The 9,882-nt window shown below is 34.4% G+C and overlaps 1 pseudogene across 1 annotated transcript; it reads left to right on the forward strand.

Annotated features, from left to right (window-relative positions):
* The first annotated feature begins 811 nt into the window (after positions 1–811).
* On the forward strand, positions 812–2,772 carry LOC149147737 (protein MIZU-KUSSEI 1 pseudogene; annotated as a pseudogene). Its single transcript, XR_016262871.1, has 2 exons — positions 812–1,293; positions 1,525–2,772. The product of XR_016262871.1 is annotated as a protein MIZU-KUSSEI 1 pseudogene (transcript).
* The last annotated feature ends 7,110 nt before the right edge of the window (positions 2,773–9,882 follow it).

Raw genomic sequence — 9,882 nt, forward strand, 5'->3', positions numbered from 1 at the left:
CAATCTAGGGATTTGGGTAATGTTAATTGAAAAAATTATAAAACATCAATAATTTCATTCTTACTATGCTTCTTTAGTTAGTTGTTATATAACAATCTAGTAAGGAGATGTGTAACTCCTTCCATGCTTAACATATAGAATTGCCATGCGGTATTTAAAAGAATATATTTATAACAAAAAAATATTTCAATTTTTATATTAAGTAACATAATTTTATTTCAAATTTATATAAAAAAGAGATAAAGTAATTAGAAATAACTAACATAGATCCATGTTAATCTCAGAAATATCAAATACCTAGAGTGATTAAATCCATACACAGACCTCAAACCCCTTACTAGAGAGCAAAATTTGAAAAATAGTTTGCACTTTAGAGATTTATTCCTTCTTAATTTTGAATATATATATATAAAATACATTTCCTTCAATATTTTTATTTTCATTTTCTTTTTGTAAAATTATTTAATTCTATTATTTCAAAATTATAATTATAAGCCGTATATGTAAGCTAATACGTAGTCAAGCGAAAACTATAATGCCTTAATGTGGGAGGCACTAATAAATAGATAAAGAAAGGCAAATTTCATCCACACAACTAAAGAAAGTGGGGATACAACTATGTAAATGTATTGACCACGCATCCCCAAACTATGCTTTTATATTTATAGCTGATGTGAAGCTCCATTCCTGTTAAGGTGTTGAAAGGCTTTAAACACATTCAGATTTGATGAATGCTCCATACCTACAATTGAATGTAAATATTATATTAGAAAAGAATCATGTGTGGGTAGTCTAAAGGTTAAGAAAAGTTGTGAAGAAATGATTTAAGGTAGTGGGTGAAAGGATTGCATATAATTCTATTTAGGAAACAACTGTGCAAGCAGCTGTCAAAAAGTTGCGAAGCACGAGGTAACTCAAAAAAAGCTGAGAGGCTCTGCCGAAAGCATAGGGAAAATATTTGGAGGCATGCAGCTGCAGCGTCTTTTTGACTCACCCTAGTTTACTATTTTCTTTGTCCATCAGCATTGATCCTCCCCTGAGTGACCATATGGCTGATCATTATGAAGCATTGTTATGTGCGTTTAAATATTTCCAACGCCACCACGCTATGATTTCTTGCTGTGCTTGAAACTGGTGGCCCAGAGTCTCTGGTTTGAGTGTAGTGCCTTCATTATCGTTCTTGAATGCTCGCATGTTCTTTGATAGTTACAGTCCTGCGTAAGCTTTGGTTGAGTTTCAGTTATAGGTTCTCTGCATCAGCATAAATCTCCATAGTTCATATTCGAGTTGCAGGTAAGGGTATTGCAAAACTTGAGTATAGCTGTTATTTTTCTTTTTGATCTTTCTTGTTATATTTTCTGATTTTCCTGAATCTACAATCGAAGGATAGGATATTATGTGTTACAAAATTTGAATATAACTGTTATTTTTCTTTTTAATTTTTTTTTTTTTAAATCTTTCTTGTTATATTCTCAAAATTTGCTACGATATAAAGATACCCTCTAATACTTTGAATTGTTTCAGGGGCAAAAGACCAAGATTCCAAACTCTCGACCTTGTTTGATCGACGAACATGAAGATGATTGACATCAGCAGGGAGAGGAATGCAATGGAGATCATAGATCGCACAACATCCGTGGACTGTGAAAAGGACGTTCGCTGCTGGAGATCGTTGAGATCTCTGATGGAGTTCATGGTTCCCTGCTGTGGCTCATCCTGCCAATCCATGACCGGTGGCCCTGTCGAAGACCAAGACAGCTCGGAATGCTCTCTTGGCCCGACCGTTACGGGCACAATTTTCGGGTTCAGGAAAGGGCGAGTCAGTTTCTGTATTCAAGAAGATCGACGCGGACCTACGCTTCTCCTTCTGGAATTTGCCATTCCGACCTACCTGTTGGCGAAGGAAATGCAGTACGGTCTGCTGAGGATTGCTCTGGAGTGTGACAAGGACAGCACCCACGATGGGTCTTTGTTTTCTGTTCCTGTATGGACCATGTATTGCAATGGGCGCAAGGTGGGTTTTGCCATAAAACGCAATGTTACAGAGAACGACCGAGCCGTATTGAAGATGATGCAGTCCATATCGGTTGGGGCCGGAGTTTTGCCCACTGTGACTAAGGGAGATGAAGGCGAGCTCATGTATATGAGAGCAACTTATGAACGAGTTGTTGGGTCTTCAGATTCAGAGTCCTTTCATATGATCAATCCCGATGGGAGCACCGGGCAGCAGCTCAGCGTTTTTCTTCTCAGGTCTTGATGATCACAAAAAAAATTGTACTATTTCTTGGCTTCTCATAGTACATGCTAACGATTATACATATATTTTAATCTCTAGATTGTGACCTGGTCCATATACCTTTTTAACAGTCATGGTCATGAGGACAAAAACAAACTACAGATTGGTGATGGAGATGCATGAATCAGATTCAGTTATAGGGATATTTGATTGTGATAAATAGAAAATAGTTATTCCTGATACCTGTACCATAAAGAAATATTCCAAAGCATATTGTGTCACTGTGTAGATATAGATCAATCCCAAGGAAAAGGAAATAGGAAAGACCGTTTCCAATGAAGTATATTTTGTTTTTTTGAGTTTCTGCAGTCAGATTTCCATCTGCTGGATTCTCATTTGCAGTGCTCATTTGAAATTGGAAGTTGAAACCACGACAGTGCAAGACGAACCGAAGTTCTGTGAAATCTTATTTTTCTTGGTCTGTTGTTATTTTGCAGTTCTGTAAAAATCTTGGTCTGTTATATTATTTTCAATTTCAATGTTGTTGTGGTTGTAGTTTTGAAATTATACTAATTGCAGATTCTGGATATTTGTGAAATTCTATGCACAGCAGCGAGTGCAATTTGTTTGACTCGCTGCAGGATATTCTCAAAAGCTGGAATAAAGATGTTCCTTCCAAAACACTTCCATCCTACAACCCTTTCAATAGCAGATTTCCAGAATATTTGCAAAATTTTTTATAAAGAGAATTGTAAAATTTAATGTTGTTTACAGAAAATTGTAAAATTTAATTTGTGATCTCCTTGAGTGAAGAATGTTGTAAATCTTCAGGACAGAGAGGGCTACAGCCAAAGGGCTTGAAATTCATGGTAAATGGCCAGTTAAGCGTCCATTTTCAGGTAAGTTTTATTTAGTTATGACAGCCTTAGCCTAAAGTGAAGAATGTTGTAAATCTTTAGGACAGAAAGGGCTACAGCCAAAGGGCTTGAAATCCATGGTAAATTGTCTGTTAAGCGTCCATTTTCATGAAAGTTTTATGTAGTTATGACAGCCCAGCACAACAACTCTATTATGTATAATTCATAGATATACATAAATACTTAATGATAAGCAAGTAACATATACGATAAATATATGATAAGCAAATAAAATATATGTTTCAGAATGAATAGCATAAAATTATATTTATGTATTTAAATCTAAATTTTTGTTTATAAAAATTGTTTTGATGAAGTATTTCCTTTTAGTGTAACTTCCCTTTTCAAGGACAATCTCAACAAAGTTGGTGGGAAATACGTACTCGGAGGGGCTTTTCCTTTCTCCCGATGTACAACCAGAGACATATTAGCTTGAACTTTATCATCAGCTCAGGCTTAAACGTTATGTTAGGCTTTCTCAATTATCAAGTTATAATGCCAATATGACATTTAGGTTTTAAAGATTATGTTAAGTTTTCTCAATTATCAATAGTTATAATAGCAAGCAAGATATTAAATAATAATAGATTAGAACTTTGATGAAGACACCCATTTTTGGTGAAGACACCATTGGTAAGTATTAGTGTATTTGGTTTATAGGTTGTAATGTTATATACAATTATAATGCTTAAGTTAAGATGTTGAATGAGATTGCAATTTATTCTTATTATGTTCTTCATCTTTAGTAATGATGTTACAACATATAACTAAGAAAATGGAAATTACTTCTCATTTGTATGCTATGGTATTCCCTAGCTCATCCACCCACGAAAAGAACACCCATGATATGATGTAGAGTAGGGCTACAACTCAGTACTACTATGTTCTTCACCTTTAGCAATGATGCTCTCACATATAACCAAGAATAAGGGAAATACCTCAAACTTGCAATAGTTGCAGTGCATAGTTACATTAAACTACACTAAATTAGCACAACAACAACTTATTGACAACCCTTTCTTTTCCAAAGTTCTCACACAAGTATTCCAATTTGTAATAGGTCTAGTTCCACAAAAAATGATCTCCTAAATGGAAGCTATCACTATTTTTAAATAGTTTAGAGGTAGCTAAGGTTAAGTCTCACAAAGATAAATCTCACCATAGGAACTAGAAGTTACAATACTATCATTTTAGGTAAAAAACCCTAAAAGAACTTTAGACCAAATTAATCACTTTTTAATAACAACATTCTACATTTAATCCTTGACATAGGTAATGTGTAGTCAACTTTATTGCAATGACCAAGTGGATTGTTTTATGGACTACATTAATTATTGGATGACATTTATGTGTTAAATTATCAAGTTTGACAATTGTTTGTTTTGCAGAAGGTTTGACACTTGTTTGATTTTATTAATATTAAATTTGTGCTTCAATAATGATATTTTTTATAGTAATATTTGACTAATGCTAAAATTGATTAGTTGGTGCTCCTACGAAATTGTTGTTCATGCTTAGATGGTAATATATGATTTGTTTGAAATATTTTTTTATTAATGAAATGGTTAATGAGTTCAATTGATAATTGTTGAGTGTTGGATGAAATGTTGTTTTTCTAAAGTATGGGGTTGATCAATGGCATTGAGATTTCCTTTGATTGATATTGTACTAGTAGCATTTAATTCAATGATGCTTTGATAGTTGCTTTTGGAAGTGTTCTAGTTTAAATATTTAGCTATTGAATTCCAAGTATATATACACCCTTGATTTGGAAATTAAATCCCACAGACAACATTAATTTTTGAGGGAGGAGGATGTAACACCTGTCTTGGGCAAAATGGTTTGAATTGTATGACACACTTTGGTATTAAAACATCTTGCTTATTCTTGGCCACTAATGTTTAGTTGATCAATACTTAGTCATATGATACATGTTGATGTTTTCATTGTACATGATTACTTTTTCAAATGATTTGATATTTGCATGTATAATATGAAAGATTAATTACATGGCAAACTATATCTTTTCATAGATTAGGACATGAACAATTATGAGGAATTTGTGTTTATTATGGATATCAATACTAGATACAACCCCAACCCATGAATACTTTTGTGGGATTATTACCTTTAGGTTAACATAATCACTTTTCCTCAATAATCATGCATTCTAGAAAGCAACATAAATGGAACAAAAATATGATAAGGAAACAAGAATAAATTAATATATAATTATCATATTGAACAATGTAAACCCTAAGCATAAGCGCATGCTTCCAAGTATCCAAATTGTTTTGATTAAGTCCTTCCTCCTAATGAAAACTAGGTCATCTCCAAGGAGAAATAAAATAAAATTTGGGGAATATGCATTCTCAAGTGATTTTCATCACATCTAATGTACAATGAGAGGAATTGGTTGTAAGCATTATGTAGGGGCTTCAAGCTCAACAACATGTTAATTTCTCTCAACCATCAATAGTTAAATCCAATCAATGGCTAGTAAGATATTACATATCAACTCAACGACAAAGTTTTACAATGAAACAACACATGCATAAGGCACAACATTCATTTTGATGGAGAGGCAACTATAAAATATCAAGACCTATGGTCCACACACTTTGGCATGAATCCACATCTATGACCTTCAAGTTGCAATGTAGATTAGAATTACAACTCATTATTATTGTGTCCCTCACCTCTAGTAGTCGTGCTCCCACACACAACTAGGAACATGGAAAATGCCTTCAACCTATAGGTTTTTTTTATATTTTCTACCTCATTTCCCACCAAAAGAATACCAATGACTAGGACAAAAATATAGTAAAATAAAAAATTAAATTATGGTAACCCTTCCCTTTCCAAAGTTCTCACATATGGATTTTAATTCCACATAGGTCAAATTCCCAAAAATATAGATCTTACAAATGGAACCCATCACCCACCTTAAATAGTTTAGAGACGGTGTATTGTTTTGAATATATCTAACAATATAAGGTAATAGTTAACTTGAACATAGAATATCGATATAATAAGCGAATGGAACTACTAATTGTAGAGAAAACCCTTGAGGTAAGGTAACACTATGAGCTATTCCTTAGGAAGGAAAATAATCCATAAGAAATGCTTGCTACAACTATACTAGTCTTCATAATACACAATTACTTCACCTATACTTCTTTGTATAACACTATCTACCTACCAGGAACATTCTAAAAGAATCTTTCTAGTAGGTGAAAACTTATAGTAAGCCTTCTTACAAGTATTGACTTCAAAGTACTTTGTGGGTCTTATTTATTATAAATAGCCTCCATGCATAACAATACACAACCACTTATCTATTGTTATTCCCCTTGGGTAACAACCTGGGTATCTCATAGTATCCCATTTAAGTACATTACATTCCATTCCCTTTCGCATGTTTCATCCTTCAAACATGAGAAGATATAGAATGTTGTTGGCATTATGACTAATATGTTGTCCTTGATGGCAAACTACTTGATGAGTTGTCTTTTGATGGGAATCTACTTGATGAACATGTCAACATGATGGTAGCAGGATGACTATTTAGGCCAATACGGATGTGACAATAAAGAATTATTAATTCAGAGACAAAAGAATGATAAAGATGAAGTTTGAATAAGTATACACAGGTTTGGTGAAGCAAAGTCGACTATATGCAGGTTCTATGAAGCAAAGTTGTGTACACACTGAGGTTTGGTAAATAAAAGTAGAGAATACGCGGTTTCTGTAAAGAAAAGCCACGTATAGATGCAAACATGAAGAAGTAAAGGCATGTAAATGCACCATGGTATTATACCAAGGGTCCTTACCATGGTCTTAACCTATGGTATTGAGCCTAGTAATGGATATTTGATCCCGTCTAAGAATACCATCGACATTAGTATGGTTTTGACCTGTGGTATTGGATAAGGGCTAAGATATATAAGGAGATGAAAATCAAAGTGGTAGAGGTGTGCAAGTGATGAATATTTTCATGAATAGTTAGATCTGAAGCAAGTGTGCATGTAATGGGCTATTATTGATTTGTTTGATCTAAAACTAAGTATGCACTCGAGAATAAGATCATGGATTAGATCCAATAGATCCGAAATGAAAATGTTGATTATGGTTTGATTTGATTAGTGACGATAGTGTCTTGACGTGTGATTTTTTATGTGTATGCTAAGATCTGGGTATGTACAAATTTTGTGATGTAGTGAAGTTTTTTGCGAGTAATTGCATATATGTACACGGGTTTGATAACCTTAAAGGTGTGTGCACACGTGGGTTTAATACTGGTAAGAATCATATATATTCAGATCTATACATGGGTTTGTTTGCTGAAAATCTCGTATACACGCAGAAATGTTTTGAGGAAAGCACATATATAAACTAGGATTTTGTTGGAATAGATGTTTGATCAATTTAATTAGTCTTATTGTGTTTCTGATGCCTGTCAATGAAGTCTTACATGATGATTTGGGCTTAAATGTGATGCTTTTTCATGAGGATTGATTGATTGAAGAATGATGAAGCTACTAGCTATTTGTGATTGAAGATCATGGATGGTTCTGTGATTATTTCAGAATGATGAAATGGTTCTATGTATGATCCAGTGTTTGTTTTAGAGTGACAGTGGTTCAGTTTTAGCGTTTAATGTTTTGAGATCTGTACGCGAGTATGCTTCATGAAAGTGGCATATACATGCGGGTTTGTGACAACAAAGTAGCATATATATTCTGATAGTTTATTGATCAAGGGTTTCAGTTGATTAAATAATATGATGCAATGTTTGGGTTCAATATTAGTACTTTGGTTACAATGATATAACTATTTGGTTGTTTGAGAATAAGTTGATTGATTTGGGTTTCAGTTGATTCAATTGATTCAAAGATTGGTGGTTTCATTTGATGATTGAGTAATTTGTTGTAGTGATCACTTTTAGCTTTGATGTTTGATTTTTGGCTTAAATGATGGTAGTGGGTCCAGTCTAGAAATTTGATGAAATGTGGCCTACATGTTGTGATGTTTTGTAGCATGTGGATTGAGTATGAACATTTATGAAACATGGTCCATGGAGGTGTTGAGGGTTGGAACCTTCAAAGATGAAGTCGAAGCTTCCTTCCAGTGGTAGCTAGTAAATCAGATCAAGGGGTTGGATATCCCTTCTGGTGGGTGCCGGTAAACATGATCAGGGTGTTGTTGCTCCCTTCCAGTGGGTGCTGGCAAATGAGAGAAGGTTGTAGCCTTTTGTAGGTGGGTGCATGTGTGCTGGTATGAGTTTTCACCAATACAAAATTATAAGAAGTTTTATTTATAATAAAAGGAAGACAAAGACGACAACAACAATGGTTTTTCCCCACTTTGGGTTTCCACCTAAAAATCATGGTGTCCATGTGTGTTGATGTGTTTCTTATGTGTGATAGTTAAATTTGTTCTTAATTCACATGGATACTATTTATTTAATGTCTAATGAAGTACTGATGCACTGGCTCAAGATAAACATATGATGAATTAACTGAAAAGTAAGTTTACTGGATATACGCTAGTTGTCTAAATAACAATTGCGTACATATGCAAATTCCATTAAGTAATGTTGCATACAAAAATCTAGATATGAAATTGAAAAGTTTAATGATTTGAAAATATTGATTCACTGCCCACCCCCCCCAGTATTTATCCCAACAATTGGTATCTGAGCAAGTCCTTCAACAGAAGCTTGATCACTTGAAGGAGATACATCAAGATGATGGGAAAGAAGAAGATAGCTCAAAGGAGGGTTTTAGATTCAGTAACTGTTACCAATGTCAGAAAATATTCAATTTTGGGAGAAACCTGCTTTCTATTGATTAAGAATGAAGAAGACAATAATAAAGCATTATCAAGTATGCACTTTTTTTCTAACTGAGATCCATTTCCTTGTCTATGCAACAATGGTAGTGATTGTATTTCAAATGTTGAAGATGGTGATACTGATGAGGAATGTCAATTAATTATGGCAATTTGATCCAAAATGGATTTTGGATAAGCTCCTAAGTCTAAGTGTTCCTCATAGAGGAAAATGAAAGTCCAAGGAAGTTCCTGGACATAGCCCCATTGCAGAGATCTTTTCATTCTGAATCTACTGTAACTTGAATGGGAAAAAATGGACTTAGGATGCAGAAGTTATCGCTCAAAGAAGATGCCCTTTATTCTTTGGAAAAAAAGGCAAAATCCACTAAAAATGGAAAAAAACCCTTATAAATGGAAATTGCATCAGAGAAGGGTCAAAGAGGCAGACTTAAGCAGTTGCCAATCTCTGATATATTGGGTCGAAGATAGGCCTGTGTGCAATGGCTGGACCCCGAGCTATGCGATATGTTTATTGTCGATGATCAGATCGAAAAATCAGTATCAGCGATGGCATGAGACAAAGGATGGACCCCCGGGCCAATGCGACTTGTGATTGCGATTTATTGCATCGCAACGTCACATCAAAATGATATACAAGGGGCAATAACACTGGACCTGATGGACTCTATAGGTGCGGGTTGATAAAATTTGAGTTCCGGTAAACGTGACTTTTCTGTGTAGTAATGTTTTTCGATGCAAAAACCGAAAAACAAAGGAAAGACACTGAAGCGATAAACCGGACCCGAAGGGAAATTTAGGCACGATCTATATAATTTGAGTTTTCTAAAGGCAGATTTCAGGCGAGCCTCAAGCAGTAAATGGTTTTGGGCTGGC

Source organism: Pinus tabuliformis, chromosome 9, assembly GCF_031772625.1.
Source record: "Pinus tabuliformis cultivar Carrire ecotype Pingquan chromosome 9, CPIR1, whole genome shotgun sequence".
Taxonomy (NCBI): Eukaryota; Viridiplantae; Streptophyta; class Pinopsida; order Pinales; family Pinaceae; genus Pinus; species Pinus tabuliformis.